The following is a 22793-nucleotide window of genomic DNA, read 5'->3' on the forward strand; positions in this document are numbered from 1 at the left end:
AATTTTTTTTTAAACAAGCTGTTGCGACTTTTTGTTTGTTTTGTTATCAATGATTAAAAGTTTAAAAAATTATTCTCATATCACACATCACTAATTATTAAAAATTTTCATTTTCTTTATCATGAGAGAATATTTTTTATTCCCAATGGTTTTAATTTTCACGTCTTTTGCTTCGTAATATAACATCTGGAGGTATATAGGAATATTCGATATTTTGAAGAAAAAATAATGGTTGGAGCTAAGAACGTTTCAAACTGTTTAATTGACCGATCGGAAAAAGAGACAAAGATTTTTTTGCTTTCATAGCATCAAACAAAACATATTCCTAGTCTCAAGAGAAAAACATTTTTTTTTTTATTGTAAAAGTCGATTGCTTCTTTTTTATGTTGTCTTCTGTTAAATTAATCATGATTTTACATTGTAATTTCATTCTAATTTTACATTTTATAATATTTCATGGAATCGAATTTTAAACAAAAATTACCTATAATTACAAAGTGATCTTTTTCGAATGGTTTCTTTTTTATGAATAAATGAATTAAGAAATTAATGAAAGTCAATGAAAATTATTTTGTATGTTTGCGCCAGAGGTGTAATTTTGAAGATATCGGAAACTATAGGATAATTTAAAAAATTTCGAATATTTTTACAATACCTTTCTACAATATTGTACATTATTTTTTATTCTGATTTTTTAAAAATATTTTTAAAAAATTAGCAAATATTTATTGAAAAAAATATATGCCATATTTTATTACGTTAAATTCAAGTCCAATGGAATTGAAATTCAAATAGAAATCGTACATACGTACTAAATATTTAAGAAATGTTAAAAAACTTGTGGATAGAGATATACATATATACTATCAATTTTTTTTAACTTTTTTGCTACGGCAAATCTTAATGCATAGTGCGCGTGGCAGATGTTCAACTGCAATCGACATATCATAGACCGCGAAACTTTTTATCAGCGCACGTTTTTCAGAGGATATATATATAGATAAAAGTTTGCGACCGGTCGCAACATTTTTTACAATTAAACAGTATTCGTTGCTATACAGTCATTGTCGATAAAAATTGCCGAACGTGTATATCTACAGTTTATTTCGAGCAATGTATGTGTTAACCGTCTAAAAGCGCCATTAGCATCAAATGGCCAATCTAATAATTAGTTAGGCACACGACAAGCACATTTTCAAAGCGTTTATAGGTGCCAACAGCAATACAAGGATTTTAAACGAGTTTATCATTATTTTTATTTCTAAAAGACAGTTATTTTTTGAAGTTATATAGTGTTCGTATATTGTTGTATGTACATGTAGCATTTCTCAATTTACACAAACTATGATAATTTTGTTCATGCATTTGTGTTTGTAAATGGAGCAAAATATGCTTAGTTGAGAAAACTCAAATGTTCATTATCTCAAATCTTCGTTTCTTCATATTTCATTGATTTTGTAGGGTCAATACGTGATGCAGGTGTTCGCGAAGGCGAAAATGCTAAGAAGGTTTATTTCAAAAAAACTTTATTTCTAAAGATCGACAGAGAAAAGATATAAAAGATCCTTCTTCACATAATGCTTTTACTAGTAGGTAAAATTTAGGACAAAGTTTTTAATGGACAAGCGGGCATCCGACGATTACCTGAAAGATGAATTGTGTCAATAGAAGCGTGAGAAACATTGAAAAAATAAAAGTGGTTGGAAACGGCAGATGAAAAGAAGTGATATAGCGAATTTCTAAAGGACCGAAGTATGGTATACATAAAAGAAAATAATTCTTGGGATTCTTTTTTCGTCCCCATTACAATTAACCATTAAATACGAGTATACAAAAAGATCGGATAAAGTATTTCTCTTTTTTTCTTATTTTCTATGTTTCAAAAATTTTACGCGACGTTAATATTGCACAGTTGGAAAATTTGTGTTTTCTTGTTAGAAACGGTCCCCGTTAAAATTTTTGTGTTAAATATTTAACATATTCATGTGTTAAATTAACATATTGCTGTTGTTATAACATACATGTGTTAATTGAACTCAAATGTTAAATTATTAAAATAACTGAAAAAAAGTGTAAAAATAACACAATGTGTATTTATTTTTAATTTTACACAATAAATATGTTCGATATTATTTGTGACAAGATTTATCTGTTAAAATTTACAGAAAAAAATGTTAATTTTACTTTATAATATAAGTGGGGGTGATAAAATGTAAAATTAACAATTTTTTTAGTTAATTTTTACATTAAAACTATGTTAATTTAACACAAAATTTATTTTAAGTTTACTTGAAGTTCGCATTTATTTTATGTTAAAATATTAACACAATATTCGTGTCATCATTTAACATCCGTATTATGTTAAATTAACACAAAAATTTCTGTGGACCGTTTGGGACATGTGATATTTGTTAAATTTAACACAAATTTTTCAACTGTGTGCCCATCTTTGCCTTGAAAAAGGAAAGAAATTATGCTGAACCATTGAATAAAGAGTAAAGGAAGGAGCATTTGCTGAATTTTTGAGAGTGGAGGATGATGCCGAGTACGTCATACTTTGTTCGTGATAGCGGATCATCTCACGAATATAATAATGTTAATGGTATGTGTAAAATAGTGCGTGAAGCGAGTGCAATACACAAACAATTATAACGTCATAAGTTGTACGGCTTTGGCTTCACTTTTTCGGGCAAATGCTCCTTCCTTTATTCTTTATTCTTTTTGTGCTGAACTGATTTTTGTTTATTCATTGCATAGTTGTTTCACGCAAATACACATTTCTCGTATACATTTTATTTTCAAAAATACAATGAATATTCATAAAATGTTCTCCAATTTAATAAATAATGAATGAAACAAACTATTTATAAAATATAATTCTTTTTATTTGATACAAATTAATTTAGAAGAGAAATTATCATCTTAAAATCTTAAAATCCTTGCTACTGTTGTTTAAAAATTTTTTAAACAGATAAAGTTACAGGAACAATTAAAGATTAGAGGGAATATAGTAGAAAACCATAATTTGTTGATAAAGCAATTTTACAAAATTGGAAAAAAGTTGTTTTTAAATGTTTATTTTTTCAATTAGTAAAAATTATTATAAAAATAAAAGAGTAAGCTATTTCTATCCTAAATTTGCATATATGTTTCCTTAAAACTTATAGCGAATTTGGTTAGATGTAGTGGTGCACATTAAAGATTATTGCACACAAATTTATAATGGCATAAAAAATGACCGCATGAATGCGTATACATATACTCAATAGTGATCGGATTATTTTAATATTATTTCAGAATTTCCACTTGCAATCAATGAAAATATCAATAATAATTAATTTTTTAAATTAATTTGGTAATATCATGTGTAGAGAGTTAATATTAATAATAATGTACAAATAAAATACTTTTATTACATATCAATATTTGAAAATAAATCATTTGTTGAAATATTGAAATGCATGATTACGAAGATCATGATAATTGTGTAACAATTATAAAAAGAGGAATTTAAAAATCAAAAAAATTACATACATAATTTTTCGCCAATATACATTACTATCGAAGAAGTGATATAAAATTATTAATTTTAAACTACATTTGATTTTTATTCGGTTAATGCAATATTTCTCACCCTAACACAGCTACGCAAAATCGTATTATAATAACAACGCTATTGCTCTTTGCGGAATAATTAAACGTAACACAATCATTTATTGAACATCTCAATAACGCGGTGCATTCGTGATTTTCTTATCATTGAGGTTTGCGGACTTTCGTCATCTGTCCAAATTTCTCAAATAAGATTAAAAAAAGAAATAAATTTATCCTATGCGCAGGCACGCGCGCACACACATTTGCCCTTTTGCGCGCGTGAGTGGTCCTTTATTTGAAAGGTTTGGGACTAATTTATGATGTGACTAATCAGATTCCCATTTAAATCTTGCTGAAAAAAGGCTTCATTTTTCTATTTCCGTTTCACCTTTACTTCGTGATGCACAAAAACCATTTTTTTATTTCTAAAATGACAAAGGTATCCAAATGACAGGTATCCAAAAAATAGTGTAGGTTAGCAGGTAAAAAATTTAATCATTAACCTTTTCTTTTTGTTGTAATATTTTCTTGTTATTGTTTTTAATAATATAGAAATTTGATGAATTAAAAGGAAATACGAATATAAGGTGTCCGATAATAATCGCAGCACTTTTCGTGTGCCAGCGTAGAAAAGGAAATCGACTTGAAGAAACTTCTACCATTTTGCAATCTTTGTAATAATTAATTAGAAATTAATTAGAAAAGACCAATCCACACGACTACAAGCGCGCGGTGTGAACAGACAGCCCAATGTTTCCCAATTACTAGATGCGCTACGAAGCATTGGGATTAAATCAAGTTTAATTATATTTATTATGCCTATTAGCAATCATGTAACAATGCCTCTTTTCGCCGCGTGCTTGTGTTTGCGTGAATTAGCCGATCTTTTTTAATTAATATCTTATTATTTCTTATTAATTAATTATTGCAAAGCTCGCAAAATAGTAAAGGACTTTCCTACCTTTTCTCTACTTGCATACGACGGGTAGGGCAATTATTACAGGATAGGCTATTTTATTTTCTCATCTAGATATCTTTTTTTTCTACGTCCTTAACGAAATGTTTCGCACAAAAGTTGTTTGACCTTAAAGTCAAACTAGAAAACAAATTGTTAACAAGTAGCAATTAGAAGTCACTTTGTTTACAGATAACGCCACTTTCGAAAAATTTACTAATCATTTTTCTTAAATAAAAACCGATTTTTTGTTTTTTAAATAAAAGTTGTAGATCTCGTCGAGACAAATTTGGTATCATCTGTAAATTAATTGTGATAGCTGTCTTATCTTTTTTAAGATCAAACTTTTATAGAAAATATTTTTTTGTAAAAAAAATAAGAAAAGGGAAATTTATGTGGGGACCTGTACGTGCCTGCCAAATCTTTCTTTTTTTGTATCCGCGATAAAAATTTATTGTAACAAAGGATTTAATTTCAACACATACTTATCAAAAGTTTTAAACTTATTATACAAGTTTTTAAAATTAGTATACAAGTTTATAGTTATAATATAAATTAATTTTTAGATATTAAAATAAAAACCAATTTAAAAAAAAATTAAACTAATCTTTTCTTTGCGCTATTTTCTTTTTTGTGCTTCCTTAGAAATTACTTAATTAAAGCAGTCGAAACTCACATATGAACGGCTTAATATAAATATGTTAATCTATTTTACAAAATAACATATTTAACTTACGATATATGAGATATGTGACTTTTAAAATAATTTAAATTAATTAGATTTCTTAAATCTATGCCTCTTTTTTCATCATATCTATTCAGTATTTTCGCAAATACAAGTGAAAAAAGCAATACAAGATTGTACTTAATTCATATGTATACCAGCTCGAGCTAAAAATTTTAAGATCTCTCAATAATAAAAGGTATTGAAACGCTTGAAGACATTTTCAATGCATATATATGTGATAAAGAGAATATATATTTCTCTTGAATCTTTTTTTATAGATCGTTGTTTTATTTACTCATGTTCGTCTCTAATTTTCTCTTCGAAGATAGTTTAGCTAAAATTTTGCAAAGTGACCATCGGAATGAACCGTAAACCGTAAGATGCTAAGATATTCGTTAATCTCTTTTCTTTCGCTTTTCATGGTTCTTAAGGTGCTGACAGGTTTTATTAAGATTCATCACAATATCGGATAACAAGTTCTATTATACACGAATGTGATATTCAGCTATATGTAAATTTTAATATTAATCATTTTTCCTTTAAATATATTAATCTTTTAAATCGCAAAAGTTTTATAAAAGGTCGATTTTTAAAAGTATTTTTCGCGCGCTATAATTTTAGCCTTCTTGCTCATTTTATTTGTACAATATAAACTTTTATTATTTGGTTTATGACATATGTCAGATTCTAAAGAGTATCCAGTGCATTGCAGTAGCAGCAATTGTAGAAAAGCCTAGCAAAGTATCATCGCACCGAATCGTAAAGCGTCACGGTTGCCTTTAAAGCGACAGATCTCGGACGCTACTACGGTTGCGCGAATCTCACGTACGGATCTCGCATCGAAAAGGTTGTGACGCGTGGAATCCGCAGGCTCTCGGTGGCATTCAGCCAGTCGAAGCAAAAGAGAGAGAAAGAGGTGGCTAAAGGGGGAAAGAGGATAGGAACACGTGGTTCCCATTCATGGTTGCCCGTGGTATACTACTACAGTTTGTGTGACTAGAGGTTGAAAGTCGAAGAAAGAGAGAGAAACAAAGAGAGAATAAAAGAGAGAGAGAGAGAGAGAGAGAGAGCAGGGAGGAGAATGGGACGGCGATGTTGGCGGTGTTAGACAGTAACCCCGTAAGGTGAGGGTGAGAAACCAGGCAGAATCGCCGCCATCTACGATAGAATAGAGAAGTCCACTTCTATTACATCATCATCATCATCTTTCGAACTCGAAATAAGCAACATCTCGATCTCGTGTCGATATCTGACAATGAGTCAACATTTTTTTTCTATTTTCGATCTCAATTTTTAATCTAACATCTACTCTGATATACTTTAAGTAGTCAAAAATACCTTTTTTAAAATTATTTAGGGTCGGTTGTTCCAACCTCTTGGTAAGTTTTACCCGACAGGTAGCATATCTTCGTCTCTTTTTTAAAACTTATTTGAAAAAAGACGAAAATATGCTACCTGTTGGGTAAATCTTACCAAGAGGTTGGAACAATCGGCCCTTAATCTATAACTTTGTCGAAAGCTTCTTGTTTAAACCTCTAAGTGGGAACTTATTTGTTTACTGCCTATTTAAGGTGCAAAATAGGAGTTCAATACATTTTTTAATATAAATGAAATCTCTATTAAAATGCCCCAGAATCCATGCATAAATATGAAAAAGTAGAGGTGAAAAATAGGAACAAAATTGCAACTTAGATACATGCATCGCGGTCCTACATATGTCATATTTGTGAATTTAATTAGATCACGATCTCGTCGTGCATTTTTTGGTGATAATGATATCTTTATTGGCACATATATAGTGAATCGTTTTCTATTTTAAATCTATCGTACTTATGTGAAAATGAAAGAGATGTCTTATCTTTTTTTTTATTTAATTACAAAAGACCTGAGCGATTTATATTTTATTTTTTATACATGAAATTGGAATAATTTTCAAATTCTTTGATGAATTTTTAACTACTATGTCATTTTTTGACTACATATATGCATATATTATATATAAATATATGTGTTTCTTTGCCAACTCGTACGTAGCGCGGATAGATTTTCGTTTTACTTCTCTTCGTGTTTCACTTTCTTTCTCCTACGTAGTCTTTTACAGAAGAATTTTGAACGATAAATACGCGCGGCGTATAACTCAATATCGGGCCACACGAAAAAGAAGGCGGCGGGCACAGAAATGTTCGTGGTTCGACCTCGAGGGCAAACCGAGCGGGGCATTAAAAGGGAGAGGACATTAAGAACCGCCACAGATCTTGTGTATAAGGATCCGCAGCCGCGAAGAGAGGGTGAAGGGGACGCCGTTGGTACAGAAAGATAAAAGGAGGCTGGGTGGACAGAGGGAAAGGTGGCGAGGGAGGTGGAGGCAAGGATGTTCACGTATGAGGCAGGACCTCATAACTCCTTATAATGTCCTCTTCTGCGGATGCCTAGCATACACCCCCGTTCCCGTATGCCGTCTCGGGAACACCGTGAACACACCAATGGCTCTCTTTCTCTCTCTCTCTCTCTCTCTCTCTCTCTCTCTCTCTCTCTCTCTTTTACTTATTCTTTCTTCCCTATCTTTTCTGTATTCGTTTCTCTCTTTCGCCCTTGCTTTCTCTTCGTTGTCGTTCTCGTATTCGTCGTCCAAGTGTGGGTGGTTTGTGTGTACGTGCCATAAGGCCTGCTTGCAGTCTCTACCTCCCGGCCGTTCCACCTCTCATCCTCCCTCGGGAGCCTGTGTACTTCTATATGCCCTTCTATACGAAAGCCATACCTTCGCCAAGGGAATAAGAGAGTTAATCTTGATATAATGGCCGCGACTGTCGCGGCCCACAAGACAATAGTCCAAGATATATCGTTAGCTTCGCCCTTTCGCGTCTCGGCGCCATTATACCGGCACGCTCGATTTTCGCTTCTTTCTCCTTCCTCCTCCTCTTCTTCTTCTTCTTCTTCTTCTTCTTCTTCGTTGTCGTCGTTGTCGCACTTGTCTTTTTGTTCCCGTTCTTATTCAGCTTCACGGGGTGTTACGGTGAACGTGGAGTTTCGACGCAACGATAATGCGATTCGCGCTCGATACGCCGATGCGAGCTTCGAATCTAAAGGCGGGAACACGAAGGCTTAGGCATTTCAGAACCGAAGCTGGTAGAAACCGATTAGAATTGCAGATTATAATCAGATGCATATATTTTGTTTGATGCTATTTTTGCAAAATTATGCCGATTTGTGACTCATATAATTTTTTTTTAAAGATATAAATGTAAATTGAATACATCTTTAAATGCAATTTAGATAATTGATTGTATAACTTTGTCGCATAAAAAGAAGAGAAAAGTGTATTTGTCAAAAATATTATTACTGTCAACTTTGCATATTTTCATCAAAATAGAATAATATAACTGTTTGCTTTTTATTAGTACGCTAATTATTTACATTAATAATATAAATTTTTACTTGAGATTACGAAAATTGTTTACGTCGCAGTATTCCGCATTTTATATCGTTGAGACAACGTTAGCCTGTTGCGCTATTTAATTGATTTCATTTTTATTGAACATTCAAAACGTGAAATATCGATTCGGGAGAAAATGTAAGAATAAATCACACTTGAAAAAAAATCTCGGATACCACAAATTTGACAAGTTATCGCGGTCCCTCTAATCAAGAAGAAGAAGAAGAAGAAGAAGAGAGGTGATGAAGGGGGAGCGAAGAGCCCTACTCTCTCCCTGACACCAAAACTGTTAAAGATCTCCACCAGCTTCTCCCCATCTCCTCGTCAGCCGACTCCCCCGCAAAATCATAATCTGATCTCGTATTAAGGATCCGTTCTTGCACTTCGTTCTCCTTCCTCCCCTTTTCCCCCTTCCTTCTCCTCTCTTCCCCTGGTACTCCCCTATTTTTATGCAGATCAGAAGCGAGCGCCCCGAGGTGGGAAGCTGCGCTATAAACGCTTTATAATCTTGGTTTCGCTTGCTTGTACGTGCCGTCCGTTTCGAAGGGCCAACGGGTATACTTCCACGCGTTCGTGACGGAAATCGATTAATCTTGAAAGGAACGGAATTACGAACTTCTCTCGATCGAGATAATTGATGAATAAAGTTTATCGAATAAACATGTATGCGATCGAAACATCTGCGAAATTGCGCAAACGAGCATCGAATCTTTATTCGTATTGCAGGTGTCTTTTTAATGATAGGATGTCACACTATCATCGCGTATTTTTTCACGGATAATAGAGACTTCGAAAAGATTAGTGGTTACTTCTCACAAATGGCAAAATTACGCGATCCTTTGATATAAACAATTTTTTGAACATATTTAATGTGATCTGTGAGTATAAATTACGTTGTGTGTAATTTAATTGAACGTATATACGCTTTTTTTTATCAGTTGTACTTATTCTTCAACGTTTTCTTATTGTATTTAACTTGGAAGAAATAGCGTTAGCTACTCGGCTATTTTCCTATGGTGTCTGGTATTGAGGCGTCGATGCGGAAGGATATGAGGTCCGTTAACGATGCACAGGGATCGCATTAAACGTATTCGGACGTTACTTGACAATGAATTAAGCACCCCTGAGCCGGTGCGACATCGAGGGGTGACCGACAGGACATGCGAGGATTCGGCTGCTCCTTCTTTCGCACAATGGTTTCCGGGTTCGTGGTATTACCTCCCGAGGGGAGAAATTACCCATGAAATATTGACGGACTTTGCGAGCATTAACCCTCCATCCAATTGCATCGCGTACGATGCATAACCAGCACTTATGACATTCATGTTTCTCAGGTACAGGTGTGCTAACCGTACATCTATCCTTGAATTCTACCGTCCATTTTCCACTATTATCAACCACGAGATCCGCGCTACTTTTATTAGTAATTTACAACTGTCGAAGGAGCATTTTCTCAACACGGTCGACCAAACTTTTTAGAGCGGCTTCACGCGCGAATGCTTACCCTAATCTCTATAATTTTAAGCAATTCGCCCGAGGTGTTTGCATTTCAAAAATTGACCAACTCCAACGAAAGTATATATCAATTATTCGAATTATATCACGTATTACATGCAGTTCTAATATTTTCGTTAATGGCAGAGATCGCGTGCAAACTCTCTAACATTATTATTCAAACGATATCTAATTCCTTATTTGTTTGAATAATGTTTACTGGCACATTATTCTTTCTTCGATCTTTTACATATCTTCTATGTATAAACGCAGGATGCATTCCTTCGTGGAAGACTATTTCATGTGTAAGCAGAGCTATCAACGATAATCAAAAAAATAACCGAATGTGCCATTGCGAACATACATACACGAAGACACGACGTATCCCAGTTTTTTTTTTTCCCAGAGAACGCAGCACTTTAATCATCTCGTACTGGCCACGTACGTCACGCTCGTCCCGCTTCTACGATCGCTATTGTTTTTACCGGCGAGAGGAAGAATTTGCTGAGCGGAAAATCGGCCCGATAGATTCGGGGATGTTGCGTTCCGCTCTCAGCAAGGGTGATAATGTCGGTGTATTTGTGTATGTGTGCGAGAACGCGCGCGTTTTTGTCCGTGTTTGTATGTGCGTGTGATAGACCGAGAGGGTGGAAACGTCGATCGCCGCACAGCGGCCACCGATGCTTATAAGAATCTACTTGGCGTACTTCTCAGGGTGGAAACGTATCCAGAAGAGTATCTTGGAGGGGTAGTTGGCGTGGCCATTAATTCATCTGCTCGTTGATTGCCTTGCGGCTCCCGCGGCCTGTCGTTCTCCTTCTTTCTCTCTCTCTCTCTCTCTCTTTTTCTCCGCACTTTTCTAATTAATTTCTAACTCGAGGTTAGCCTCATCGGCCGGCCGACTGGCGCGGTCTGCCCTCCTCCAACGATTTCCTCTTCGCGTGGTAAGAGGGAATGGAACGTTCTCGTCGTCACTTTTATAGGCTGGCGTAATCGATGCCGACGACGGCAAAGTGAAGCAGTGACTTCTGAATAGTCTGGACAAAGCTACCTACCTACGCGCAGACTTGTGACTAACTTTGCAAGGAGAGATCTAGGTTGATTATATAAAGCACGCATACACAGTCTGCAAATAATGTAACTAGCAATTATTCATGAATCACTTTTCTTTTTTTCCCTATTAAATTTTGAGTTATTAATGACAATTTATAAATTATGTAACATACGTAAAAATAGACAAATTCTTATAGTAAACCAGATATAAGAAGTAATTTATTTCTAGAACTACAAATGATAAAATCTCCATATCTTAAATTAAGATATTTTAATAAGGAAATTTCAATTTTATCATTATTAAGTCAATAAGCGGAAAGATATTTAAGGTAATGTTGTGGCATTTGCAGAGTTCATCGAATTGATGCTCGAGAAATAATACATGCGAATCCTCGATGCTGCGCGCGTAATTCCTATCTTTTGTCTTCATTAAATACGTCGCTTCTATTGTCGCGTGATATTGACTCGTCGTGTCCTCATTTATTCGAATCGGATCAGTCGCGCGCGACTAATCGTGTTAAATCGCGTCACTAAAATAGAGAAAAACATGGTGTTTCTCATATACGTGAAACAATATTATGTCAACTTTATCCATTACATATATAATCAGATGATGAGTGCTGTTAGCGATTTCAGGTTAATCTTATCGATCTTGGAAAGGAGATTAATATTTTCGCTCCAAATAGACGATGCAAAATAATTTCTAAATGATATCGATGTTAAAGATGAGCTAGAACATTTATTATTGTGCATTATTAATTTTCCAGATGCAAAACGAATTTGCATCATTGACAATTATCGAGAACCTGTCGATATGTTTATTTATGAGTCGACTCATTAAGAGACTTCAAATCATTTTTGTCAATACAGTGATAACCATTTTTTAATTTTTGATTATTAGTAACTGTGCGACTGTGACAAGTAAATTATAATTTTTATATTAGAAGTTTGATAACTTTACAAAAGGATAGATTTTTTTTCAAATAGGATTCTGCTTAAAATTCATCCATCTCGATTGTCGCTCATTAACGTTAAATGTATCACGTGGCTTTCCATACTAGCGATTTCTTGCGTTGCGTTAGCACAGGACACAAATCACGACGTTCCGATCGCGTGATTGGATCTTATTGTTATCGTGGCTCGCGGACTTGTTATTATTTCCAGCATTTTCTAAATTATCGTTATATATCAAAGTGATCATTATCCTCATACGTTCGCACAAAAAGGGAACGCAGCCTTGATAATTAACCGCAACACATTCACTTACATAATTATAAGAATTTTAGTCCGCGTTAGAGAGTGATGGAGTCATTGACGCAATGCGGACACGCGTTGGATAATGCTCGGAGAAATAACCATAGCGTGACCGGACGTGTAATTTCTGAAAAACTGCAGCCCGCGCGCGCGCCTAGTCATGGCGTTCCATGGCTTGCAGACAACACAGAACCAGTTTCGTAATCTCGTTGCTATGCCTAATTAAAGTTTTAGTTTCTAAATGCAGTATATATGTATAGGTATCTCGAATTGTCGATTGTAATGCGTTCTTAGTTGCTTAAGAATTAACTGTCGATGCTTTACGTATCAATGTATTAAACTCTCATATTAGTAATCAAAGCAGATACAAATAGTGGATAATAAGCTGTCAAAGAATGCATGCTCGCTTAATACCGAGAAAAGTTTGGATGATAAAATTTTGAATAATCAATGTGCACATTTTAAAATTATCTCGATATTTTTATTATAATATTAATGCGATTGCATTCTTTTATAATATATTGTCACAGAAATAAATTTATTTCCGTGTCTCAAGAATTTTCGATAAATCCTTATACAAATCTAATTTTTTTTAAATAGCAAAAAAAACAAACTTACGCCGTTTGAGAATTATTTGATACATATTTTATGCGTAAAGATTTCGTAACATTATGGCTAATTTTAATTTGTACTGAAGTTAACTATATCAGGTGCTAATTAACATGTCGGATTTAACTGCCAATCAGTAAATAAGAGTGACATATACGTAACAGAGGATATAGTTTCGCGAGAATAAGAAACTGACATTTCCTTGCGCTAATCTTGTCGTTGCTACAATCTACTCTCAGTCGTTTATGACTGCCGGCTTTTCACTTCGAGTGCCTTGACTCCGGTTCGTCGATGCTTCTAACTGGCTACCCGCAGGATAGCCAGCATCTAGCCAGTCTTGTCGCCTCGATGACAAGAACTACTCGAGCGTTTAAGGACCTTGCCTACCCGTTTTGCACCCGGTTTAAAGGACTTTGCGTAAACAAAAGGACTTCAGTACTAACCGAAAGCTGCAACACTTTTTTCTTTCGCTCCCGCTTTTCTGCCTCTCTTTCTCTCTTCCTACCTCTCTCTTTCTCTCTTTTTTTTCTCTCTCTCTCTTTCTCGCGACTAAGTGTGCCATTATGTCGCTATAGACTGCGCCCCATACACACGCGTAATAAAGCAACGAGAAAGATGGACGAAAGACAGAGAGAAGAGAATCGAGCGGTCTGTGCGGTGGGCAGACTTGGGCATTGTGATGCAAATGTGTCTAATCGGCCGAGCCAGCCGACCATATGTCCGTTTGTGCGCGACGAGCCCCAACATTTGCGCTCTGCACCGAGAGAAGTACACGCTAAAACCTAACCATTAATCATTATTGCACACTAATGATGATCGCGGACACACTTATTTAATCGTACGTTTTGTTCCCGACAACTCCAAGCGCCAAGAGCTGTCGCTTTAACCGCCGCTCAGCGCCGTTCCTGACATTCTTCGAGAAGAATTCCACATTGAATTCGTGTGCGATAAACTTCTGTATTTACATCTTCCTTCGCACATATGTATACTTGCTTATTCTTGATTCATTCTCTAGACGGCTCGCGGCTAATTTTGCATCTTTTCCCGTTAATATAAATTTAAGAATAGATCTCGAAAAAAATAGAGAGACGGAGAGAGCAGTCTTTATTAAAATGCCAATTCACGATTCACCGAGAGTTCCGTAATTTTTATTAAGACAAAATATATTTTAGATTAATTAATAAATCTATAATTACTGTTAAAATAGAGATTTTTTAATATATAAGTGTATGGAATTAGTTTAATGAAAATGTCGTGCTTTCAATATCCTAGGTAATATAGATGTTTCAATTCAGATTGACTCTGTCGCGTTAATTAACTCGGATCAAAGCTGTGCACTGTATTTGAGGACGTGATTTAAAAAGAGTCCCAACATCTGCTTTCCGTCTCGCAGCTTAATTCCGAGTTCATCGACGACGGTAATTCGTATGTCCGTAACTTGATACAATTCCATCCCGTTCGTCGCTCGTCATCCGGTTATCCGGTCTAACCGCGGCATCTATATGCTAATGACGGCCGATTCATTACGCAAAACGCAGTACGATGGGGGGACCATTATCTTTCTTTCTTTTTTTTTTTTTTTTTTTTAATCTTTTTGCAAGAGGCGCGGCGCGGGAGTGATGCCGGGGAAAAGTGAAGCAGAAACAGAAACGCGGGGAAGGATGTGAGGAGAAAAAAAGGGAAGAGGAAAAAGGAGCGGAGGAAACGGGCGATCACCCGGTAGCAGCCGATTTCCATACGCGTTAACGGTTCGTGGACGGCAGTTGGTACTTGAGAAAGAGAGAGAGAGAAAATGAAAGAGAAAGAAGAGGGAGTGAGAAGATTTCGCGAGCGCATTACCGCGAGCTCCGACGTATATTTAGGCCCGGATTATTTATGATTACGATTATCCCGGACGGCTTTCGAGCGCTTTATTGAATGTTTAGCATGTGCCGGCCACGCTAATTCTGAGTCGTACGTTTATAGCATATGGGGGTGGGGTGGTGGAGAGGGAGAAAGAACGGGATGATGAGGGGCGAGGAGCATCATCCTCTTTCCTCCTACGTATGTTCTCCTTAGACGAGTTTTCGCTCTGTCGCTAATTCGACCCGTTCGATCAAATTACTCGCCGTCGAAACAGCCTCAATCCCCCTGCCCCTCATTCTCCTCCCTGCCTCGTTTCGCTCCTCTGTGTCTTCTCGCCCACGTTTCTTTTTACCCTTCCGCCGTGCTCTTCCGCCGACTAATGATCGTCGTTAATTCCCCTTCTCAAGTCCTTCCATATCCGGGAAATATCTCGCTCGCGATTCTATATGATAATCATTTCCGCCGCGAATTGAACGCGAGCCGAAAAATTGACGTCTAGAAAGGGAGAGGGAGGGGAAATTGGCCTCAAGATCTCTGTCGGTGGATGTCGTTAACTAATTATAGTTGCGCCCGCCAAATGGTCGCCTATGACGCCGCGGGTACTAATGAACACTTGAGTAAACACATTTTACCGTTTTCTCTTCGCGTGTCGGAGCTATCTTGAAGCGGCATTGAATCGTCTCTAGCGAGAAGTCGAATGTGCTAATGACATCGGTGGAAGAAAGGAGAGATTTCAGCTCGCGAAGTATCAAAGTTTCAAGAGTCAACTTTCGAGACTTTCGGTATATAGAGAATATTTTCTTATAGATTGCTACTTATTTTATTATTATTATTTTTTTTTTTTTTCATCGATAAGCTATAAATAATTATTTTTAATAGTTCGCGCATTTGAAATGCGCTCTGTATCCTAGGATTGGTCGGAACATCGTTAAAACTTTCCCCGTTTGCGGTGGCGTGCTCTGTATGCGCTGCGGCCGACCTTGCAATCTAAGAAAAACAATGAGAAGTGGCGTGTATGTACCGTGGGCGATGCTTGTGCGGGCGCGTGGCTATTTTGGGTCACAAATGTTTCGCGCTTTCGACTACGAGTCGCCTGCCGGCGTAGGTGGCACGCAATTTATCCGAAATAATTACCGCGACGATACCGGAACGGGTAGCCGGATTTGGGACACGCGGGTGCCGGAGTTCTATTTTGAGGCGCGGATATGTTTTGACTTTAATTAATCGGTTCCTTTTGTAATGTGGAGGTGGATCTTGTCGTTGTCGTCGTCGTCGTCGAATAACATTCGAAATAACCACGTAAGACATAACGTGCCCAATAACGCAACCGGTTCCGCGATAAATCATCCGCTGCGTGCTGATGCTAATTGACAAGAAGCGATTGTTAAACTTTCGAGCATTCGCCGGCGTCGGAAATCATCACCGGTCTAGCTATAATCGCCGCTACGACGTATGAGAACATTTCTACGTGGAACATGATACATCTCCTGCGAGATCTTTTATGATCGAGCCATCATGTTACACGATTCATCATCATCTCTTCACTGAACAATTTATTAAAGTTTTATACAACTGAATTTAGAATTTATATCAAATACTTATATGTTTTTTACGCAAATCTGTTTTAGAAAGAAAAGTGTCGTCATTTTCACAGAAAACCTAATTATTATTCCTCTCTTTTTAATATAATATTTAATATTTTAATATTATCTATTCGCGAATATTATATAGTCTGTCATGCTTCACCTTATTTCATACATTTATACGTGAAATCACATGTGCGATCATATGTTACAACATTCATTCTATTTCATAAATTCTTTAATATTTTATCTCTTATTGAATATTAAAAAGCGACTTTAAATCACATTTGCTGCGAGTTCGCGATTGTTTCTGAAATTCAGCGCGTCTCGGAGGAAAACGTCAGCTATTTTCGGATGGTAACGGCTCGCATATAAAAGCCGGTTCGTAGATAACTTCCTGTCGTAGCATATGGTGAATTGTGAACAGCACATAGCACTAGATTCGCTATTTCAACGAGAAGGTTAATTATAATTTTAGTGAGAGAGAGAGAGAGAGAGAGATATGCTTTTCCAAACCCGGATCTCGAATATATCGGTCGATCCGCTCTGTTCATCTCATTAAAGATACTTCATTTATTTAAACACACACACACACAATTACCCGTTAATTAACTAAGATTAGGTAAAAGAATAATCTGCAATAATTGCCAGTCAACATAATAGTCAACTTGCGCGCGGACTTTGCGATCTTTGACGCCTCGGGCACCGGATATTTCGAGCCGTACACGTTCCGCCTTTAGACGTGAACTCATTGATAATACTTTCCGGTGAAAGCGCGTTGTACATCTAACATAATACCGCGAAAGCCACACTTACGATACGTGCTATTACATTTAACACGATGTCAGGCTCGCTTGGATGTCGAATATATGCTTACGTCACGTTAACGTAAGCTTCTATAAATGTCGGTTTTATATTACTAACCGTTGCCAAATTTCATTTGTTCGGGAAAAGTCGTCCAACACATGTCGATTATTTCGCTTCTAAATAGGTGCCGAATGATACCGAAGCCAAGAAACCTTTCAAGAATGCTAGATTATTTTTTCACGGAATAATTATCTCTATAATTTAAACGGATAATTTTGCGTGCATGCATATTTAAATATTAATATGCACGAGTCAACCTTAACCGGTAAAGATATAATGATACAAGAATAAATTTTATTACCATGTAATAACACTTTACGGCTATAGGAATAACTTAACTCGCATAAAAAATATTTCTTTCTTGTAATCGATCCTGTTGCATTAAACATACATCGGTGCATCGAATAATTGAACTTAAAGAGAGCTCATCAACAAAACTGAGGTGTCTCAGCTGCAAGTGCACTTCGCACTTACACGGATTGTAAGATAAGTTCAACGAGCGCGTAGTGTCCGGACGGCGAAGAGTTCACAAATTTAAGTGGATAAAGAAAACGTCGTGTCCGACTGCCACGGAGAGTCACATTTTCCCCACTCGTTGATATTCTACACGACTACGCGCGCTCTTGACAATAATAATATTATTCCTAATCGTGACTGATATTCATCGTTAACATCTACATTCGCGCGTTCACAAGCATCTAGCTCGTTTCGATCCGTGCCGGACGTCAGAGAGTGCGTTTATTGAAAATAAATACACGACTCGCCGCCGCCGCCGCGCCTCTCATTACAAAACCCGAAGACGAAACCGAGTCTTAAGTGTCGGGACCTTTCGCCCCGCTGATTACCGTCGACGATGGTATCGCGTGAAAGGTGTCTTTGCACTTACGGCGTTTTCTACCGGTCCAAGTCATGTGCTAAAAGGAGGGAGAGAGAGAGAGAGAGAGTGAGAGGGAAAGAGAGGACAAGTGCGCGGCACGAGGAAAAGAATACAGCCTCTCGGTTGTACATCTCATCTTTAAATAGCGATGGACGTCGCGCGAGCGCAACAGCAAAATCCATTTCCAAGTAGCTACGGACGCTTTAGACGGACCACCCATGACGACCAGTTCCTCTCTCGACAGCGTTCATTGCACGCGCGTCTCGCACTTCCTCGGGCTCTACCCCTGCGCTCTCTTCCGCGAATTAGAATTGCACTTCCTATCACTAATGTCGTCCGGAAGATCCCCGTGAGCGACGTATCTTGCGTTTCGCATATTTTCGTTAATCTTGCAGTGGAATTATTTTGCAACTTCTTTATGCAATTTCTCTCTCGACTCCAATTTTATAAAAAATGACATAGTGACATGTTTAATAATGACATAGTGACATGTTTAATAATGACATAGTGACATGTCTAAAAGATATATAAAAAAATGTCCGAAAAAATTGCAACATCCATTAAATGAGTTCAAATGTTATTTCTGAGACTCTCATGTTTTTGTACTTCGGAAATCTGATTAAGTTAGTGTTGGAAAGATTTTTTTATTTGGAGAAATAATATCGTAATAAATTCTACAAATTATACCAGCTATAATTTTATATCCCTATAATTTTTCACACATAGCTTGAGGATACATAAGCAATTATAATGACCTTTTCTTCCACTTTGCTATTATTCTCGAATGATCAATAGCATCTGTTACAAAGTTCTACTCTGCAACTGTGTCAATTAGATTGTTTGCCTGTGTGAATTATGTCATACGAATCGGGATTCTTGACGTCAATAAAATATTTGTTTTAGTGCATATGATACGCGACATAATACTCTGAGGTAATCTTTTGATGAATACTGTACGCTGACAGTCGTAAACGGGCAAAATTGCGAGTGTTTAATGACAAGAGAATTAAATATTCATATTATATAAACAATGTTCAAATAACAGTGAGGTTGACCTGTAATATCAGTAATTGCAAACTTTTTTTCTATCTGAAACATTCAAGGGAGGATATCGAGAGGTGCTTTAATTCTACCTAAAGGAGAACAGCTGATGTGACACGTTGAAAATAACATAGATGTAAACTATTCAAAATAGAATCGAGACAAGTATGTAATTTAAGCAGAAATAATTTGTATCACCTTGCCAATTATGCACTGTCGCATAAATCATTATCATCGCCATACTATTATTAGTTACTGCCAAATCAAGTAGTGAAACACTTGATGAAATTATCAAACTCATTTTGTTATATGTCAAAGTTTTTGTCGTATCTTTTCTTGTACGCATTCGTTAAATTTTCAAACCCAAGTCTTAGTTATTTATTCATCAATCATAATCGCGCGCACTGGGATCAATTACGCGGCGAGAGGCGCGAACGAGTGCTATCTCTTTCTCCCTCGCGAATTTCGAGAGTATCGCTGCTCTTGACGTCACCGCGGCATTTAATGAGCGGCTACCAGAGAACAGTTCTCTCTCCACGTCCTCCCTACTCGCGATCAGAGGGAGATGGAGCAAACGCGGTCTCGATGGAGGGGGCGTAGGGAGAGCGAGAAAGACAGATAAGAAGGGGAGAGAGGTAGTATCGTGTCGGACGCTGGACGAAGCGCACGCTCGATGCGAGGCAGCGCGTGCTTTCATGCGTGCGGTGACCGGAGGAAGCGGTACCAGGACCACGACCAGTCCTGGACGTCCACGTCGTCCTGGTCGTAGGCGTCACCGCGGATCTGTCCCCGCGGAACTGCCCCGGACCAGTTCGGAAAGTGGTTACGGACATTGGTGTACCGCCGCTGATCTCGCTACCGCCGCCGCCGACCACGCGGTACACGCACGCACGCATACACGCGCGGCGAACACGTGAGAGCGATAGAGACGAACAAGCCGCCGACCGCGACCGAGCGCGGACGAGGATCCGCAATCGTAGCTCGAGGCGTCCTGGCGCGCAGCCGATTGGTCGACGGCCCGAGGAAGTGGTCACCTCCGACGAGATTCAGACCGGGCCGCCACGTGAGTCGAGCGCGCAGCATCGCGAGATAGAATAGAGCGCGCGCCAATTTCCGATCTTATCTACTCGGATTACTCCCGCGACTTTCCGTATCCGGAAAAGAATCGGAAGAGAATCCCGAGCGCGGTCCTGATCAGTAGCTGGTACCTCCCTGGAGAGGGATCACGGCAGGTAGCGGAAGCGGGTTGTCATCAGCGAGTGTTTTGGTGTGCGGTACCAAACGCGCGCGCAAACTTGGAGAACGCGATGAGACCGAGAGACATTTAAAGAGACATTTGAAGAGAGAGAGAAACGCATCGCGCTCTTTATATTTTATACCTCGGATGAAAATTCACGTGTTTATTTCGGGATAACGTGGATCTCTAATTTCCGATAATGTTTATTAGAAAAAAAGGAAATCGTATTAAGTAAGATATTGATTAATTTCATTGAAATAGAACTAACGAAATTTATGTGACGAGGAGAAAAAAACTTGTAAACATATCGTCACGTGACTTTGATTATTTGTCGAGTCATGTCATGTTCATAACGGTGTAGTGTGTCTTTAAGGACTTTGATACGCCGACTGATCCACAGGATCATTAGAAGTCTTCTCGAGTATTCTTACATGTTTCTAGAGACAAGACGTTGTTTTCTGCTTTTTCCAGCTTCGTATGCTGTACTAGAGTTTTAACATATTACTCGTGTGTATAAAGTAATTGACAGTGTACGGTCAATGAGCGACCTTTTTGACCGAATTTGACGTTTCGAGCCGAAAAGGAGCGCGCAAGTGCGACGCGAGTTGACGCTCCGACTTTGCTATCGATTTACTTAATTTCTGACACGGTCCGAGACGACTGACACGTTTTGACGTTGTCATCGCACTCGCCACGTGAGTGATCGATCAATGGCGACCTAGGACAACATCACGCGCGCCGCTCCTTCGAAAAGGATTTAGCGCGTGTTTTTCGACTCACCCGGAAAACGAACTCGTGCTAGAAATTTCTGAGGTGAGGATGAAGAATCAATTCGTCGAGAGCGATAATCGAGAATCGAGGAACGAGATTCGAGCCCGCACGAAAATACGCGCGAAAATCGTCTTCACGAACGAGCGACGACTCGAATCGGTTCGAGTCTGATTTCCTTTTCACGATCGCCGATATACTCGATCGTCGGGATAATAATCTCGCTGCGTTTTATGCCGTGTCTACGGACGACAAAGAGCGCGCGCGGTGAAACGCGTCGAATACGACGAGCGATTATATCATTAACTTGGATTATCGGCGTGACGTGAGCGTGGAAACGATTTGCTCGGTGATTATTACCGAGCACATCCGGAACGGACATTTCATAAGGATTTTGCAATCATCGCGAGCTATTGACACGCGTGAGACACGTGCAAATTCTGGTTCGCGTAATAATCGAGATCGTGCGAATATTAGGAGATTTTTTTACAGAGAACGCAGGAATCGAATTGCAAACGTAGATTCGGTCAGAAATTAAGCAGGACGATGATTCGTCAAGGACTGCGATAAACTCAGTGAACTCGAGGATCGGTGAGAGAATCGGAGAAAGGGAGGGGAAAACTAGGTAAAAAGATAGTGTGGTGCGCGCGTGCTCCGAGGAAGTGACGAGAAACTTCAGAGTCGCCTGCGGCCGCGAGAAAAGTGTACCGGGCATTTAAAGACTGTTGCAACTTGGATCAAACTGGATGTGTCTTTGGTATGTCGCCTTTTCCTCTTTTCGAGTTTCGGTTTTTTCGCAAAACTCTCCTTCTGAGAGATGAACAATAACAGGACAAATATGAAATATCTATTATAAATCACTGATATTTATAAGTTGCTTAATACTTCTAATATAATTGCTTGAAGTCAAATGTATGAAATAACACTTTGAATACAGACAATATTATACATGTGTATGTATGACTTTTTAAAAAATCGATATCTATTTCGAGAGGTATAAGAAGAGAGGAAGTCGCATGAATCTGTTAAAGCCAATTAATTGAATTAAATCTTGAATTAAATTTTATTCAATTTTAATTTAAAATTTAATTATAATTTATTTTTGATAGTTCGTTTTAATCGAATAAATAAAAGTAAAATGTAAAACCACCACATACGCGAGGGGAAGGAAGAAGGACAGTTCTGAATATATTACACAAATTAAGGTCATTCCGATTTTAATGAAATAATTCAAAGAATTTAAGAAGGTTAACGACGAAAAATGCATTTTGTTCGCGAAAATGTCCGACGCTTTTCATCGATCACAATGTTATAATTAGGACAATATCGTGCAAAGCATCGTTCCGCCCTCGAAATGAAGAAATAAACAATTTAAAAAATAAAACACAGTGCAGACGGAAAACGTCTCTATAATTGGCTCTTACATCGACGGTTATTAATGATTCGCAAAGTAGTG

The 22793-nt window shown here is 37.6% G+C and overlaps 1 protein-coding gene across 8 annotated transcripts in view; it reads left to right on the forward strand.

The window, feature by feature from the left end:
- The window catches only part of Zfh2 (Zn finger homeodomain 2), a 386236-nt gene that overhangs the window by 100586 nt on the left and 262857 nt on the right, over positions 1–22793 (forward strand). For 2 of the 8 annotated variants that reach the window (XM_083034256.1, XM_083034263.1), the window contains exon 1: positions 19270–22094. The exons of 2 other annotated variants lie outside the window; for them this stretch is intronic. The gene's annotated coding sequence lies outside the window, so the exon portion shown is untranslated. Of the gene's footprint in view, positions 1–19269; positions 22095–22793 lie in introns of those variants that run through there. 4 more of the 8 variants (XM_083034258.1, XM_083034257.1, XM_083034264.1 and 1 more) reach the window with 4 other exon arrangements.

This window comes from Prenolepis imparis, unplaced genomic scaffold (genome assembly GCF_030444845.1).
Source record: "Prenolepis imparis isolate NDT839.2.m4 unplaced genomic scaffold, iyPreImpa1.0 SCAF_3, whole genome shotgun sequence".
Taxonomy (NCBI): Eukaryota; Metazoa; Arthropoda; class Insecta; order Hymenoptera; family Formicidae; genus Prenolepis; species Prenolepis imparis.